The sequence below is a fragment of the Danio rerio genome, chromosome 11 (assembly GCF_049306965.1).
Source record: "Danio rerio strain Tuebingen ecotype United States chromosome 11, GRCz12tu, whole genome shotgun sequence".
Lineage (NCBI taxonomy): Eukaryota > Metazoa > Chordata > Actinopteri > Cypriniformes > Danionidae > Danio > Danio rerio.
The window spans coordinates 36,623,177-36,642,500 of record NC_133186.1 but is presented as its reverse complement, the minus strand read 5'-3'; the positions used below and the strand labels follow the sequence as shown (position 1 = coordinate 36,642,500).

General features: G+C 35.9%; 1 protein-coding gene across 10 annotated transcripts in view; it reads left to right on the top strand.

The window, feature by feature from the left end:
- xxylt1 (xyloside xylosyltransferase 1) overlaps positions 1-19,324 on the top strand; it is a 235,678-nt gene that overhangs the window by 146,945 nt on the left and 69,409 nt on the right. The window lies entirely within an intron of this gene.

The window sequence follows — 19,324 nt, the reverse complement described above, 5'->3', positions numbered from 1 at the left end:
TTCTATTTTTCATCCAAGTAACCGTCCGTCTGTCAGTCCATCTGTCTGTTTGTGCATCTGTCCGTCCATCCAGTCAACAATAAGAACCAATAGATTAAAAGTTTACATTTTCTTGCTCATAGTGTTCAAAAACTGCGGAAAATGTGGATCGCTGATAAAAATATAAATGAATTCTCATACGAGGTTTAGAGTCGGCTGTTGTTTTGATGGAAAAAGGCGAGTTAGAGTCGCTGATGATGAGATCAAACCTACTTATAACTGCTTTTCATTTTCCATTTTGTGCTTTGATGTTAGTTTGTTGACAGTTTCATTTTGACATTGTGCACCTCCTCTATACACACTCAATAAATTCAGTGTTAAAACATACATCATGGACTGAATGCAAACATCATTTAGAGATTAAAAATCAATTTATACAAATATAAATATAACAATTATTATATTGTGCAGGTTATTGTGGTTTTTGTGGTGGGTGATTTGAATGATTTTAATCTTGTCATTTAACATCCCAGTCATCATCATCTTCACACATTTGAGCAGTTTTATAATGACATAAGAGAGAGTAAATGAAGAGAAAATAAGCTGATCATGTTGTTTTATGGGAACTGAATGATCAGCATGCAAACTGTACTTGCTATTTTAAAAAAAATCATAAATTCTCACTCATGTCTTTTTATTAATTTCTCAATGCTCTGGCTTTCTGCGGTCTCTGTCTGATCAAAGAAGCAGGAAATTGCTGCTCAAACAGATCAGATCCATCAGGCAGATTTGCCCTAGTATTGAAACTACAGGCTTCCTGAAATCAGTTTGAACAGAGCGTTTTATTCCACAGCCTGAAAACTTGATAGGCCTTATTGAACAAAATGTTAACATCTCTGAAGTTCAGAAATGCTGTGTCATTCCAATTTAAACGCTGAACTGAATATTCCCTGATAACTGGTGTCATGGGAAATCATCTTTTTTACTGTCTGCTACAGATAATGTCCTACAGGAGTCTTATCGAACAGACTGAAATTTTCTTGATATTTTGATATTAAAGAGTGCGATGTAACAATGAAACAGTCCTCAGAGCTTATCGTTCAGTGTGAATTTCATCTGTTGAAATAATGCAACATTTTTATTATCTTATAATAAATTAACTTGAAGAAATAATAATAATAATCATAATAATAATAATAATAATCATAATAATAACCTTAATATTACACTGAAAAAAATTGTTGCATGCAAAACTGTTGCAAGCAATTTATTTGTGTTGAATTTAAACAAACAAATTAAATTTAATAAAGTTCAACTTAATTTGTTTGTTTAAATTCAGCCCAAATACAACCACTTAACGTAAAAAAAATTGAGTAAATCAAAGGAATCATCTTTAAATAATTTTTTTTCAGTGTAGTTTTTTCTGTTAGAAATGTTATTAAAGTTACTTAAGTTAATACATAAAATAGTGTTTACTAAATCTATGTTTATAATGAATTATATTATAGGCTACGATAATGTACTGTATTATACTTATTTTGTATTTTAATCATTGCAATGACAAACCAATACACTCACCGGCCAATTTATTAGGTACACCTTACTAATACTGGGTTGATCCCCTTTTTGCCTTCAGAACTGCCTTAATCCTTTGTTGCATAGATTCAACAAGGTGCTGGAAACATTTCTAAAAGATTTTGCTCCATATTGACTTGATAGCATCACACATTTCCAGCAGATTCATTGGATGCACATCCATGATGCAAATCTCCCTTTCCACTACTTCCCAAAGGTGCTCTATTAGATTGAGCTCTGGTGACTGTGGAGGCCATTTAAGTACAGTGAACTCATTGTCATGTCCAAGAAACCGGTCTGAGATGATTCAAGCTTTGTGACATGGTGTGTTATCCTGCTGGAAGTAGCCATTAGAAGATGGGTAATCTGTGGTCATAAAGGAATGGACATGGTCAGCACAGCTCTGGTAGGCTGTGGCATTGACACAATGCTCAATTGGTACTAATGGGCCCAAAGTGTCCCAAGAAAATATTCCTCACACCATTACACCACCACCACCAGCCTGAACCATTGGTACATGGCAGGATGGATCCATCCTTTCTGACTTCTGACTTCAACTGTATATGGCAACATATCATAAAGTACCTTAAAAAAAAATTATAGTACTTTAAGCTATAAGAAAAGAAAAACAGTTACATTTTTTTTTTTTTTTTTAGAAATCTATCATAATGCGTGCAGTAGTATCAAGATCAATTGTGAACTGGTTTTTGTTCTGAATATTGCATCTCATTTCTCAGATAAGTTTTTAAAGTGCATAGCCAACAGTTTTTTTTTGTGGTTAAATGTTTTTAGTATTAAACTGGGGTAATTGAAGTTACTGAAAAGGTTGTTTTCTGACTTCTCAATCCACAACCATGACCTGGATGAGGTAAGAAAGAAAACATAATTTAGTGTTGTCGTTTTTGTTTTTGAGTTAAGTTCGGCATATATTGTAACAAAAGTCCATGTTTTTGATCTGTTAATCAATATATAGTGCTTTAGTATTTTGAACAATATCACCTTGAATCACTATGAAAAGTGTTTCTTATCATGTCTCTCAGCAATGCGAGGCTCAGATGTGTGCTAAAGAAGTCGTTTGCACAATCTGAATGTCTCTTTGTTAGAAATATGCTTTACAAGACCCAAGGTAGAGGAAAAATCAGGTCAGGGAAAGACCTTTATCTGGAGACTTGTGGACGTGACGCCATTCCCGACACGTCTGAGATGTCGACATGCCTGTATGTTTTTGTCAGCGAGCATAAAGGAAAACCTTGAACTTTTTAACCTATATTGGCTCTGAAATATTCACATACAAAATGCAAGTCTTTATCCTTAGAGTGCCGTATTTTTCCTCGTAAATAGGCTACAACAAGAAGATACCGACAGAAATTTTCAGCTAAAACCTTTTGAAAACTTATACAAATTGTACATGCATTACCTTTGGGTAATAATGTTTGTAGCATGTTTTTTTGGATTAAGAAAGTGAAGCGACATGTCTTAGAAAAACCATTCAGTCTAGGCCTGTCACGTTTATTACACTAAATATTGACTTGACCTTGTCCAAAGCGACTTACAAACAGGACCCATTCAGTGATTCAACAAGAAGAGGCAATACATACAAGAAGTGCTAATTATACAAAAGAAATGTTAGTACTTAGAGAATTAAGTGCTAGAGTTAGAGGGACTGTTTTTAGAGAGAGAGAGAGAAGAGTGTTTCTACAGGTGGTTTGTCAAGCCCACTTCATGAATAAAGTCTTGACCGGTAACAAATGCAGAAAGATAAAAAGAGGTGTTACATGGGCTCATTGAAGACCAGATGTGCTGCAGCATTCTGGATCATCTGTGGAGCTTTAAGGGTGAGAGATCATTACTAAAATTAAAATTTTACATCACTCTTGATGGAACAGTGATCGCACTGGCATTCCTGACAAAAAGCTTGTGTTTGTGTGTACAGAAATGTACTATTCACCCTCCCTATTAAATTTAATCTAATCCGTGTCCTGAAACACACCTCCTCTCCTGCTTTCACTTCTCATACTGACGAAGGGGGCGATTCGTTTGTGAATGAATCTCCGTTATGAACGACTCGTTCACTAGCCGACAATAATACAAGTTTCTGGCAGCGCAGCATCTCGTTGTCATATTTCTTTTGCATTGTTTGCTGATTTTATTCAACAAAACTAGCATAAGACGAGTATTTAGTGCGAGTTGGAGCTGCTTTGCCTTATGGTGAATGCATTAAGTGTCTGTGTTATCATCAATAACGTTACCTGTTTAGCACAAAAGTTCAGAACATACAAAAACGTAAAAAAACTTAATCTTACCTATGAAATGTTCTGCCTTTGTGCTTTGTTTTCTTTGTTTGCTCGTTAGTACACCCGTAGACAGTCCCGCATCTTCACGTAATAACACTGTCTTGACTAGTGCGGTTGAATGACATTTGTCCTGGGAGCACTGTACCAATGTGGCGGCGCTATTGACGCATGCTCAGGGTCCCTATGCGATATCTAGTGTATATATATATCTATGGTGCGAGATGTGAGTCCAGCTAGAAGCGCATAGCAGAAGTCCAGCCGTGAAATGACAAGAGCTATGCTAAAAGTTGTGCAGCATGATCTGTTAGGAAGGGTCAGATGTTTCTAATGTTGAAAAGTCCAAACCTGCATGATCTGGGTGTGTGTGCTCTTTGAAGGACAGCCAATCATCTAGGATCACCCCATTTCTAACCAAATCGCATGGGGTAACAGTAGATAATCCAAGTTGGATTTCAAAATTGTGTTGAATGTGTGGAGTTCATTTGTTTTGCCAGATTTAACTGTAGGTGATGTTTTTTCATCCAAACTGAAATATCTTTCAGGCATTGCGGGACCCTTGCAACCGTTGGGTCATCTGATTGAAATTAAAGATAATTAAATTAAAGAATTAAAGATAGAGCTGTATGTCATGTGCATAACAATGATAAGAGAAGCCATGAGATTGAATGATGGTTCCCAGTGATGTGGTGTAAATAGACCAAGGGACCAAGAACAGATTCCTGAGGTACCCCTGTGACCAGCTGATAAGCTCCGGATAAATGATCTATGTTTTTAAAGGATCTATATTTTGTTAACTTTTCCCACATGCGGAGAAAGAATCTGATATACAGTAAAGAAGAACTCCTGTGTGATTCACACAGCTACTAAACACCATCATGGTTACAGACATTAAAGTAATTAAATTCAATAAAAAATATTTATCAACATTGTATGCAACATATAACTAATGTACATAACTGATGTGGATTTTTAAAAAAAAGAAAAGAAAATTCTAATGTAAACAAAAATGGACATTCTTGAATTCTTGGAAAGTTAATTTATGGTTATTCATTGTATATACTCACCAGCCACTTTCCACTGTCCAACTGCTTGTTAAAGCAAATTTCTAATCAGCCAATCACATTGCAGCAACTCAATGCACTTAGACATGTAGACATGGTCAAGACGATCTGCTGCAGTTCAAACCGAGCATCAGAATGAGGAAGAATGGTGATTAAGTGACTTTGAATGTGGTATGGTTGTTAGTGCCAGACAGGCTGGTCAGAGTATTTCAGAAACTGCTGATCTACTGCGATTTTCACACACAACCATCTCTAAGGTTTAAATAGAAAAAATATCCAGTGAGCAGCCGTTGTGTGGGTGCAAATGCCTTGTTGATGCCAGAGGTCAGAGGAGAATGACCAGACAGGTTCCAGCTGATAGAAAGGCAACCGAGGGATGCAGAAAAGCATCTCTGAATGCACAACATGTCGAACCTTGAGGAGGATGGGCTACAGCAGCAGAAGACCACGCTGGGTGCTGCTCCTGTCAGCTAAGAACAGGAAACTGAGGCTACAATTCTCACAGACTCACCAAAATTGGACTGTAATAGACTGGAAAAACATTGCCTGGCCTGATGAGTCTTGATTTCTGCTGTGACATTCGGATGGTAGGGTCAGAATTCGGCATCAGCAACATGAAAGCATGGATTCATCCTGTCTTGTATCAATGGTTCAGGCTAGTGGTAGTAATTTAATTGAGTGATGGATATTTTCTTGGCACCCTTTGAGCCCGATAGTACCAATTGAGCATTGTGTCAACGCCACAGCCTACCCGAGTATTGTTGCTGACCATGTCCATCCCTTTGACCACAGTGTACCCATCTGCTGATGGCGACTTCCAGCAGGATAATGTGCCATGTCAAAAAACAGGAATCATCTCAGACTGTTTTTTTAAACATGACAATGAAGGTTTACTGTACTCAAATGGCCACCACAGTCACCAGAGCTGAATCCAATAGAGCACCTTTGGGATGTGGTGGAACGGGAGATTTGCATCATGGATGTGCAGTTGACAAATCTGCAGCAACTGCGTGATGCTATCAAGTCAATATGGATGAAAATCTCTGAGGAATATTTCCCGTACCTTGTTGAATCTATGCCACAAAGGTTTAAGGCAGTTCTGAAGGCAAAAGGGGGTCCAACCCAGTACTAGTAAGGTGTACCTAATAAAGTGGCCAGTGAGTGTGTATTAAGGAAACTTGTTATGGATTTACTCTGTAACATATTTTTACGGTGGTATGTTTTTTTACAACATAAATCAATAATAAAGATAAAGTAACAGAAAATGCTGAAAACGTTAGCATCAGTTCACATATTCTCTCAAAATACTAAATCAGTGCGTTAAACTTCCAGTGACTACACAAAATACATGAATATTTCATGTTTCATCTGTGTTCTCATCAAGAACTCATCATTGATGCCTTTATGTGCTGCTTCATATTGGGTTGTGTTTTGTCTGGCATTATGTGGTATTGCCGTGGGCTGGTCTGCATCCTGCTGCGTGTTATCCTCTGTAGTATGTGTCAAAGCTGAACCGCGGTATTTGCTGCTGCATACAGTTACAGGGACTTTTTGTAGTCAGGAGATAGTGAAAGCTCTCCAGGAGACGTGACGGTCATGCTGATCTGGTCTCCGGTGTGGCTATATATCCTCACCAACCTCCCACACTGACAGACCCTTCCCAGAGGCCTCTCTCCACGCTGCCATTTAATATATCTGCACCTCCCTGAAGCTCTTCAGAGGAGGTGGAAATTCATCATGGCCTCGGATATTTCCCAAACTGTCAGTTGTTTCTGCCTTTACTCCCCCTCAAACTCAAATCCCTGAGCGCCTCGTGTACATGGCTGTATTATAAATGACACTGATAAGTTAGTAGGGCTGTTGTGTGAGAGTGGGGAATGTGACTGAAATATTATGGCACTATAACAATGTATATCATAATACAACAGAACGAATATAGGTATGAAACATTTCATGCATGAAAAAAAAGACATTGTGGTAGGGGTGGGGGAAATAAGTCATGGTATAAGTCATCTCATATCCTGATAGTGAAATATAGTATATCCAGTCTGACCTTACTAGGAAATGTAACTATTTTACATTCTATCAGTTTAGTGGCTAATTTGTACAAATTCAGATAAGTTCAGCCGTGTGAAAATGTATGATTTTTAATCCCTAAATCAATGGGATATGAGCAAATTGTACTAAATTGTACGAATGAGATTGTACAAATTCGAATCCAGGCTCATTCTGATTATGAACCCCTATATGCATTTCTGGAGAGAGCAAAATACGTCCCAGGAGCTTTTTTTTTGCATTTTTTGTTTTCGGGAATACGCCAGAAGCTCCTGTGTATGCTTCTTCAGATCTCAAATTTCTCTTGCGATTGCCATTCGCGCCTGCTGTACTCGTGTAAATCCACCAGAGGCTGCTGTCAACTGACTGAATGACTGACCAACCGACTGATACCCCCACCCTCCCCCTTATCTAAACCCAACCAATAGTGTTTTATAAAGCACAGATTGACCTGCACACCCCCTTCCCAAATCCAACCAGTATTTTCAAAAAATCCATAAAACGAAAAGCCCTCTCGGTGGCCTGATTTTTACCATGTTTTCAGATTTTACCACAATCTCACCCTGTTATTTACTTGTTTATTTAATTTTTTTTTATTTTTGTCTTACCTACTGTCCAGAACCGTGTTTTAGCGGACTCGAATCCTATTGTCGCGGTCAACTTCCTATCTCAAGTCCACTGATGTACATGTTGAACTACTAGACAAACTGTTAACACCAGAAAAGCCGTCCATAAGGTAAGAGGTCAGCTGGTAAACGAGAACAGGAACGGCATTATAGCGCCCTGTAGCATTCCTTGTAAAAACGAAATGCAGCCATACGTGGCTCTAGCTACATAATTTGTGATCTCCAGAAATGTAACTAGGGCTACATTTTCAGAATGAGCCTATGTCGACAAGTCATAAGAATTAGCAATTAAAAAAATAGCATTGAGAATTAAGTATGACAATATAAACAACCTTTTTATAAATTCAATCAGTAATAGTTTTTACAACATTGACAATGTCGAAAGCTGTTCCTTTTTTAATTTTTTTTTTTTTATTATGTAGAAAAATAAAACAGTTATTATTGAAATTTAAAACACTTTTCAGAAACTATTGATTACAGATTCAACACAAACTATTGCTGAATGAAAAAAATCTAAATCTAAACATTATACTTTGAAGTTTACAACTTTCAAATTTGCGTGAACGGTGACATCATCTAAAATGTACTATTACTGTAAACAACATAATTTGCAACATCACAAAATAAATGCTTAAATATACACTGTAAAACCAAAAGAATTTACTAAATGTTACAGTAAACTACTGTATTACATTAACTTTACATGTAATGTGCACAACTGTTTTGAAGTTCGAAAATCTACCCATCATACTTTTATTTATTTAAAATTACCATGGTAATGTCAACAAAAGGTATAAAAATTGAAGTGCCATGCAGGGAATACTGGAAAAGTCAATTTACGGTTAATAACTCTATATATTAAGAAAACATACTGTTAACCAGGTTACCAATTTTTACTGTAGCATGTTTACAGTTTATATATATATATATATATATATATATATATATATATATATATATATATATATATATATATATATATATATATATATATATATATATAATTGAAATTACTGTAATTTTTATAGCATAATATGAAATGATAGACTTTTTTGTCCATATGATATACTGTACAGTTGAAGTCAGAATTATTAGCCCCACTGAATTATTAGCCCCCTTGTTTATTTATTTCCCCAAATTCTGTTAAACGGAGAGAAGATTTTTTCAACACATTAAAGTTTTATTAACTTATCTGTAATAACTGATTTATTTTATCTGCCATGATGACAGTAAATGATATTTGACTAGATATTTTTCCAGACACTTCTATACAGCTTTAAGTGACATTTAAAGCCTAACTAGGTTAATTAGGTTAACTAGGCAGGTTAGGTTAATTAGGCAAGTTATTGTATAATGATGGTTTGTTCTGTAGACTATCAAAAAATATAGCTTAAAGGGGCTTTTTAAAGGGGCTCAATAATTTTGACCTTAAAATGGCTTTTTAAAAATTAAAGCTACTTTTATTCTAGTCGAAATAAAACAAATAAGACTTTCTCCAGAAGAAAAAATATTATCTCTGATAAACATCAAGGAAATATTTAATAAGGAAAAAATTAAATTCAAAGGGGGTGTGGGGTTAATAATTCTGACATCAACTGTATATTTGTGTGTTTGTTTGTGTGTGTGTGTAATAAAAAAAAAAAAATTATTATTATTATTATTATTCTTTCAATTTTCCCTCTGATTTATGATTTAAAATTTTGCAATACTGAGTTGATATCATGTAATTCTGATTGTTCTGTATTTTTTTTTCTATTAGAATTATATGCTGTATACTACAAATTGCAAATGAGGAACTTAAAATAGCTTTTTTTTAAAATGACATATACGTTTTTAGGCATAAACATTTGCAATTCAGAGAAAAAAGTGAAAAAAAAATAAATAAAAAAAAAAAATATATATATATATATATATATATATATATATATATATATATATATATATATATATATATATTTATATATATATATAGCTAATTTTTTCCCCTCTCATTAATACGTGTTTTTTTATAACTTTATAAACTACATAAATAATATTTAAAGCTTATTAGTATAAAGACAATCTCTATCTGTACATGAAAAAAGGATTCAGTGAATTTAATTAATTTTGTTTTAAGGTAAGTGGTTGCAAACAATTTATTTGGGCTGAATTTAAACAAACAAACAAATTGTTTGTTTTAATTCAGCCCAAATAAATTGTTTGCAACCACTTACTTTAAAAAAATTAGTAAATATAATAAATATTTTTTTAGTGACAATATATTATGTGCTAAGACACATACTGTCACTTACATCCTACCATGAGACAATATATATTGTCACACACATCTCCACTGCCGTCTCTGTAAAGATTTTTGCTTCACTGTAAGTATTATATTTATGAGCTCTGCCTTACTGAGCATTGCATTAATTGACTTTGAGAGTGCGCTTCTGAGAACAAAGCACAGGTACAATACACGTGCCGGCAGTCATGACTCTGTAGGAGGGGAATTTTAATGAGCTTTGGTGCTGCTGGACTGACAGGTTATCTATACATGAGGACATGGGGTTTGTGTACTAATACAGCTGTAATCTTTGCTCTGCCTCTTCACGAATGTAAAGCAGAAACATCACAGCGTATCAATGCACAAAAGACTGTTTTTCTTCACTGCAGATGGTGAATTGAGATCAGGTGGACCTCTGCATGAGCTGTCAAACGCCTTTTCTCACTTCATCTCCTAACGTTGCATGGGATTTTACCCAAAGCTCAATTCAGCAATCAGTCAAAGTGGTCGCATCTCCAGACCTACTGGATTAAAGGGATTAGGAAGGCCTGCGTTTAATCATTTCGCTGAGGGAAAAACGTGATCTGTAAACTGTAGTTGCCTTATGGCTCTGTTCACACGACTGAAAATCGGATTTGCACCGTCTGCACTGTCATTTTACAAGTGATGACAGTGTTTGTGCTTTAACTCATTCATGCGATCGAGGTATTTTATGTATCCATACTGTGTCACTACATGGTGAATGTTATGTAGTACCTTATATGAGGGCGAAGAAAGAAGTCCAGACAGAATTGCATGTTTTTGTGACATTACATACTGTATTGGTTGCATTATCTAATTGATTGATTTTTTCCATGATTATGTTCATATTTTGAAACAATATGTATTATTGCTATTGAATTATGAAATCTAATCTGACTCTTCAGACTTAACAAAAATCATAACACATTTCTGTTATGCTAAAAATAGGATGTTTGCTGCCTCTTTTAACTAAGCCTAAATGAATTGTATTACCAAAGTCTATAAGATTTTGTATAACCAAAGCCTATATGATTATGATTCATTCATTCATTCATTCATTCATTCATTCATTCATTCGTTCGTTTGTTCATTTGTTCATTCATTCGTTCATTTGTTCATTCGTTCATTCGTTTGTTGGTTTGTTTGTTCGTTCATTCGTTAATTCATTCATTCGTTCGTTCGTTCATTCATTCATTCATTCATTCATTCATTCGTTCATTCATTCGTTCATTCATTCATTCATTTTCTTTTCGGCTTAGTCCCTTTATTAATCCGGGGTCACCACAGTGGAATGAACAACCCATTTCTCGGAGAGAATCATGCACACTCATTCACACTCATACACTACGGACAATTTAGCTTACCCAAATCACCTGTACCACATGTCTTTGGACTGTGGGGGAAACCGGAGCACCCAGGAGGAAACCCACGCAACCGCAGGGAAAACATGCAAACTCCACACAGAAATGCCAACTGACCCAGCCAAGACTCAAACCAGCGACCTGTGTGCAAGGAAAACTGCACTGCTATCTCACATTGAGGTGGGTCTCAAAATCTTTGAGATTTGATCCTATTTTAATGTCAGGAGGTTTTAAAGGGTCACGAAACACCAAAACACATTTTTTGAGCTGTTGACAGTCGTATATGTGCCCCACACTGCTAAAAACACTATTAGGACACCTATATTTCACTAAGAAGTGTAAATTGGTTGTTTTTGCGTTATTTCAAGCAAATTCGTACTTCCGGTTTGAAACGAATTTTTGAAGCTGCGTCACGGCCATGACATAATAGTGTGTATTCCAGCGTGCAGACTGGGCGTCTGTGCCAGAGTGAGTCTTATTACGTCTTACAGTGTGTTGCATTAATGCATGAGTAAGGCTTGGTTCAAACCAATCAGCGCGCTCTATTGTGCAACTTCCTTAATATTCATTACTGTCAGAGTGTAGATGGCAGAGACGCCACGTTGTGTTGGCAAAACAAGCGTGAAGTGTTGCTTTTATAGTTTGCTGCCGTTAAGTTTCGTTTTCATTTTCTCTCTGTGAGAGCTCAGACTCACGTGTGGATTACAGTGTACGCGACGCGCAACAACAATAACTTACGTGTCCAAGGAGGATTATTGTTTACCTGAGAGCTGTTCTCATCTGCAAACGCTGAGATCCAGATTCGCTTTAGTCTCCTCTTAATAAAGACGCGGCTCTAGTTGCTGGCGATTGTCCTGTCTCTACAGATTTGGTAAGAGATTTTCATATTTTATTCGTATCAAACAAACTATTGCAACGAGTTTAAACAAGTTAGCACTAACAGTTACAACCAAACTATAACCTCGTGTTGGATTTTGTGACCGGAATAACACACGCGGCTTTCTGACGCTACCTGCCGTGTGCATCTAAGTTTCCGGGAAATGCTGAGTTTTTTTTCTCTCATTCGCCGTGCGGTATCAAACATTGCATGAAAAATACAAGCTTAGAGCAGCTCCTCGAATCAAATATCACGTTTGTCGGGAGGGACATGAATGAATTCCCTGAATGAAAGAGCTAAACTGCAGTTAAAGTCCACCATTTAATAATCTGGCAAATAATTCGACTACAGATGTCCATGTAAACACAGTCACATTGTCCGCTGTGGTTGTGTGTTTTGACTCTGAAATTCAGCGCGCCCAAATAGACACTCCCATACCAAGCCTCTTTTCTTCCTCCGACACTCCCCCCTAAACAGAGCTGGACACGCCCACTTTTCTGACTTTTTCCAAAGTAGAGGTGTGAAAACACCCTGCTGAAACGAGGGGGTTTCATGGCCCTTTAAAAAAGAGAGACCTGTTGTGTTTATATCACTCCAATATAACTGTGGACACACTATACATCACAACAGCTTCCAAAAGTTGATTTTGCATCATAGTTGCCCTTTAAATAAACACAAACGCTAAATTTACATGGTTTTGTAAACAGCCACTAACGAAATATTCACAACACATTCATCATTTAGTGATTTTGTTTCTCCCACCTTTCTGTTCATCTGGATGAAGCTGTAAACTCCCAGTGTGGAGAATGTGCAGTACGTGTGGTCAAGTGAGAGATAAATATCACAGCTCTGCATTGAAATGTCATTGCAGTGATTTACTGTCCCTCACTGTGGCGCTGAAGCTCGCCTGAAACACTTCTATAAATAGGCTGATGGAGATGCTTTCCTGTGACCTTATAAACTCATAGCTTAAAGCTGATAAATCCAACTTGCATGGCAAGAAAAAGCTTTGATTGAAGCTGGACTCATGATCTCATGCGATGGGATTAACATGCACATCATTTTGTTTGCCTACACAGTATACGGCATACACAGACTAAACCTGAAATGGGCAAATGGAGTGTATGTTGGTTGCTTGGCCTCAATTTGCCCTGATGTGAACCTTTGTTCTTCATTCTCGTGCTCACAAGCATTTATTAACTTACCTCTCCTTCTGTCTAAGCCCATGAGATCATATTAACTGTTGTAAGGAGCTCAGAAGACACACTGTGTAAACAATACTGCCATTGGCCCAAAGATGTGAAGAACAAAGTCGTAAACTATCAGGAGGAGAGGCTTGCTGTTGACGTCAGCTCCGTTTACAACCTTATCTGACATCTTCACTAGTCACAGGTTGTCACCTTGCTGGACTGCAATAATTATATGGTACAATAAGTCAGTTGAGTGTCACAATTTGCTGTATGTCAGTGATGATCTGTCTCAGAACTAATTAAACTGTTCATTGATCATCTTAAAATAGTAGTATATAAATATATAAGACAAATATTATTAGCTCTCCTGTGAAATTGTAATTCCAGCAGGGAAAATTAGTATTGAACACGTCATGTTTTTTTCCTGGAAATAATATTTATAAAGGAGCTGTTGACATGGAGTTGAACCGGATTTTTATCAAAACCCAAACACTACACACACAAAACTGAAACAAATAAAAAACAAATCTGAAAAAAGTGTTATGTTTAATAACAATACAATGACACTAGGAGAAAGTACTGATCTACTGTATTTAACACTTTATATAAAAGGCTTTTTTTGCTGATGGCAGCTTAAAGACGCCTCTTATATGGAGAATTGAATAACATGCAAAAATCTTGACGGTTTTGTGGGTCTCGTCTATCAAATCTGATCTTTATTTTGAATTTTCAATGGGATTCAAATCAGGTAATTGGCTGGGCCATTCTGCAGCTTGACTTTCTTTCTCTGAAAGCATTTGAGAGTTTCCTTGGTTGTGTTTTGGATCATTTTCCTGCTGAAATGTCCACCCTGGTTTCATCTTCATCATCCTGCTAATGTAGATGTTAGACTGAAGCAGCGAATATTAATTTACAATGACAAAGGGCAGAGTGTTGCTTAGGGTTGAAGTACTGAGAGATTTCAGCAGCTGTCTGGGCTTTTAATGCCTTTCTACACCTCCCTTTCTTTGTCTTTAATCATTTTTCCCTGTGTCATTTGATGTTAATACGCATAACTTAATTTGTAAGTTAATTAGATTTGTGTTCTTTGCATATATGGATTTTTTTTAATTGTTACCAATATCCGACTTGACAATTTCAAGTCAATGGCACCTTTAGAAATATGTTTTCTGAAAAAAAAAAATGGTGACGTGTTCAATACTTATTTCTCCCACTGTATTTATTTAATATTTTCCAAGTGATGTTTAGAAGAGCAGGGAGTTTTTTCATAGTGTGTGTGTGTATGTGTATATATATATATATATATATATATATATATATATATATATATATATATATATATATATATATATATATATATATATATATATATATATATATATATATATTTATTTATTTATTTGGGGGGGGGGAAGTATACTTTCTTTAAGTTGGATGGAATTTTTATTTTTTTTTTTTGGAAAAAATATTAAACAAAGCTAAGGTCAATAATAATTGCCCCCTTTGTGCTGGAACACGCCGGCACCTCTGAAATCTGATCTAATCTCATTTTACAGATTCCCGTCCTCATCTGCCCCCCTCACCCATCCGCTGTTCACTTTCACTTTTCTCCGCGACTCCCCAACCCTCTCCACTTTCGTCCGCAACACCCCTCCGCCTACCAATGTCTCGCCACAACACCCCCCTCCCCCCAACTCTCCACTATAGTGCACGAAACCTCTACATCCTTGGGTAACATGCCAGGTCCATTACCCCGATCTGTTCTGGGACCTCGCAATTTACAAATTAAGCACTGCTGTTACTTGTCTAGTTAACAGAATTACTCCCTTTCAGTTGCGCTTTAGGCTAAACATTTGTATCTTGCTAAATAACTAGTAAAATATTCTAAACTGTCATCATGGCAAAGACAAAGTAAATTAGTTATTATAATTCTTGTGTTAAAGTCCAAAGACATGTACTATAGGTGAGTTGGGTCAGTTAAACTGGCTTTAGTGTATGTATGTAAATGAGTGTGTATGTGTGTTACCCAGTAATGGGTTGCGGCTGGAAGAGCATCCACTGTGTGAAACATGTGGAGGATAAGCTTCATTCTGCTGTGGTGACCCCTGATTAATAAAGGGACTAAGCTCAATGAATGAACTGAAAACATGGAATATTACATGGAATATTAATTGTTACATTTATATACTACAGTTCAGAATAACTGTCAGAATACAGTATAAATCTCATTTATTCCTGTGATGACAAAACTTAATTTCAAAATGTTAGTAAATATTTATTCTTATTAGTGATTTATTTTAATAAATAGACAGCTTATATAAATATACAACATATAACTTAAAGACGCTGTACAACGAAGTTGGGAATCCACATGCAGGTTAATAAAGAATAGTCGTGCAGGAGATCATCAAGCTCAGGAGCAAACAGTAGGATACAGGTAATCCAATTGCGTTATCAAAAAACAGGCGAGGGGTTATACAGGCGGCAAAGAATCAGTAATAGAAAAACCAGGAAAGGATCAAAACACAGAATGACCAGGTTCATTATGCTACAATGACAGCGAGCAAGACTCAGCCCTGAAGTGTGTGTGTGCGTGCTGTGTAAAAAGTCTGCGTAAACAGTCCTTGTGCAGCTCCCAGCTGTGTGTGTGTGTGTGTGTATGTATAATCATCTGAAAAAATGGAACAGGTGTGTGTGTGAGGTGCATGACAGGATTTGTAGTCCATATGGTGACGAGATTGTAGTCCGTGTGAAAGTGAATTGCTGCGTCCCAATTCTTTCCATCTTAAATAGTATTTAAATTTTGAAGTAGTATGTCCCATAGTATGTTGAAAAGATTATGCCTAAGGTTTACTATTTTATATTGTTTGTAGAAATCTTTTAATTTTTAATCAAATGTCAAACAGAAACAAATAGAAACACATTTGAATCTATTAAAACCTCTTCGGATATTTTTTGTAAACACTGGAGCAAAAGTCTGTGTACGCTTCTTTGTTTTGCTTTGTGTTTTCAGACTTTTGAATCTCAACATAAAAGTACTGAACATACTGAACAGGGCCACTAGTGTGAACACAGACGTTTCCTGTGTAAACTGAACCATCAGTCGTTGCTTGTATAAATAAAGATCTACAGTCAAAAAAACGTGCTCCACGCAGCTTTTTAAAACAGCATAAGAAATTCTCACCTTTGAATATGAGGCCTTTAGTTCTCAAGCAGAGTGGATTGTGTCATTGCTTTTCATAAGAGGCAATCAAGAGCTCAGTGAGAATGGCAGACAAACAAGAGGAACCACTTGAAAAAAAGGCTTTCTGTGAACGCAGGCTGCCGCTGTTACTCTGGTGCATTTCAAGTGGCTAAAACAAAAAAAAGCAGGTTTGGAAGCTGGAGGCATGCTGTTTTTCACACTCGGAGAGCAGCAGCAGGCATTTCTGTGACTGCTTGAATTATACAAAGAGAGTGTTGAGTCATGCATCATGTGAACTCGGCCTGTTACTTCTGAAAGCTGAGTAATCGCCCCATTGCTCAGTGACAACAACTTCTAAACCCTTTTGGAATTTAAAGACATAGTTCAGCCCAAAAATGAAAAGCTGTTGCTTGCCCTCAGGCCATCAAAGATACACTTTTTAAATTCAGTAGAACATTGATGAAGATTTTTTTAGATGACGTTACCTGGTGATTCATCAAATGCAAGACAACAGTTGACACATTGAGAACCTAAAACATATACGGGCAAAACAAAATTGATACTTGCGGGTTCTGATGATGGGTTTATGAAGTAAAACAATACAATATTACACTTCAATATGCAGTTAAACTGTCAAGTAACCCTTGTGCACATTACTATTGGTGGCTGTTTTTGCCTATTGACTTCCATTATAAGCTTTTTTGACTCCATATAGCCTTGACTCCATATAATCATGCATTTTTGATTGTTGGTGGTTTTCCCTGTTGGTAAAAGATGAAACTTGTAAGTTTTGCTGTTGATCATTAATTGGCATCGTTAACCCTTTAGATAGGCCTGTGCAAAAAATAAAAAGAGTTTATGGTTTTATATGGAGTTGTATGGAGTATAACAGCAAATTAAAGCATGTGTTTCTGTCATGGAGTGAGAGTGTGAGCGTGACCCTTGCACACTTCCTTGATCTGTCTACAAAAACAGCCATGAACAGTGAATTCAGAGAAAAAATGTAAACCGTATGCTGCACAGAAACTAACTATGCATTGAAGGCAATTATGTTACTAATTGTCCAAGACTGTGATAAAAAGGTTAAAAAAAAAACAAGTCCACAATTAATTTTTATATTGAAGAGAAGAAGATTTTATGTTTTCTTCACCAAATCAGTGACATTATTCATGAATTTGGCAATTAAAGAGTTAAAATCCTGTAACTTTCTAAACAATTTTGCAGTTTTGATCAGGACTGAGGGTGATTAACAGATTTTGGCATATATATATATAATGCCTTATTACAGCACTTTAATTTAGTGGATGTTTTAATCCCAAACATAACAAAAGGTTAGTAAATTTGCCCAGTGTATCGTTGAGTTTTTTTATTATTATTTTTTTTTTTATTTCAAAGCATCTTACCAACATATGCATCAAAATAAGTCACCAAAAATGATTCAGTTTGCTGAAACACTGAAAATCACCCCAGAGTGGATGGAAACATCCCTAACAGCACATAACGGTTAAGTCTACACTGTAAAAAATGATATGACAACAAATGTGTTTGTGTTACTTTAACTTATTTAATTAAAGTTATTTAAGTTAGAAAGAGCTGCATTTACATACTTGTCAAACTACCAAAGTGGATCAAAAATAAGTCTGAGAATTTTGGCATGATTGTGCAGATTGTTGTTTAGGAATCCTCTTTTCTTAGTTTATAAAGCTTATAATTTTAAACTCAGTGCTCAACTACCGACCCTTACCTAGTTTCACATGTTCATAACAGCGCCATTTCATCATCCAAATGCCTCAAGGCCATTCTGCTATTTATTTTATTTTATATTTTTAAATCTGGGACTGAGCTTTCTTAAGCAAACCTCCAGAATATTTGAAATGTTTTACATATTTTAAACTATACCAACTTCCTTTACCGCACAATGATAAGCATTTCCTGTTGTTGACGTACAGACCAACTGCTTTTGCGTGATTTTGTGCAATATCTGCATGCTGAAAGTGTCATTTGGCCTAATAAAGGACAGATGCAGTTTAGTGAAGAGATAATTCTCCAATATATTAAAGTTTGCTGCTTTTTTATTTAATCTCCGAGCCATTAAAGATGTACCTTAACAGAACAAGAAAGTAATTCATAAATACAGCAAGTTTTAAGTATTGTTTTCTAGTAATACTGTCTAAATCTTCATGAATATATAAATAAAACTTTATATAAGATGCAATATTACGTATAGGATATTTCAAGTTTCAAAATTTAAGAAAAAATGTAGAAGTTTAATAAGAAAGCAAGAATTTGTCTGGTTTTAAAACTAATTTAATTTGATGAATGTTCATAGAATTAATATCTTATTTTGCTTTGCAAGCAAACATATAGCTTAGGATTATTTTTATTTGTAAACAAGACAAAAAACAAAAGAGTTGTAGCATCATATGCATGTGCTAGTTATGTACAGTACTGTATGTACAAATGCATGTTTAAGTGTGCAAAAATGTACCTGCCTTATTCACATAGCCCATGCTGGTGCAGTGTACTGTACTGTGGACTCATCAAATATTTATGAGGAAGCGTCTTATGAATAGAAAGACACCAGCCAAAGGAACATTCTTCACAGTGTGTTCTATTCAGATTGACAATTAGGTCACGGTGTGAGACATGAACATGATCCAGCCTGAAATTAATATATAACAGACCATGCATCAAATACTTCAAACCACACCGTATTCAACAAAACAACCAGTGTCAGTTCCCACAGCTAGGTGTCACTATCATTGTTGTCTGCAAATCCAGTGCTTTCTGAGATGTCCTTACTGAATATTTGTGAATGCATACAGTATGTTAAAACCG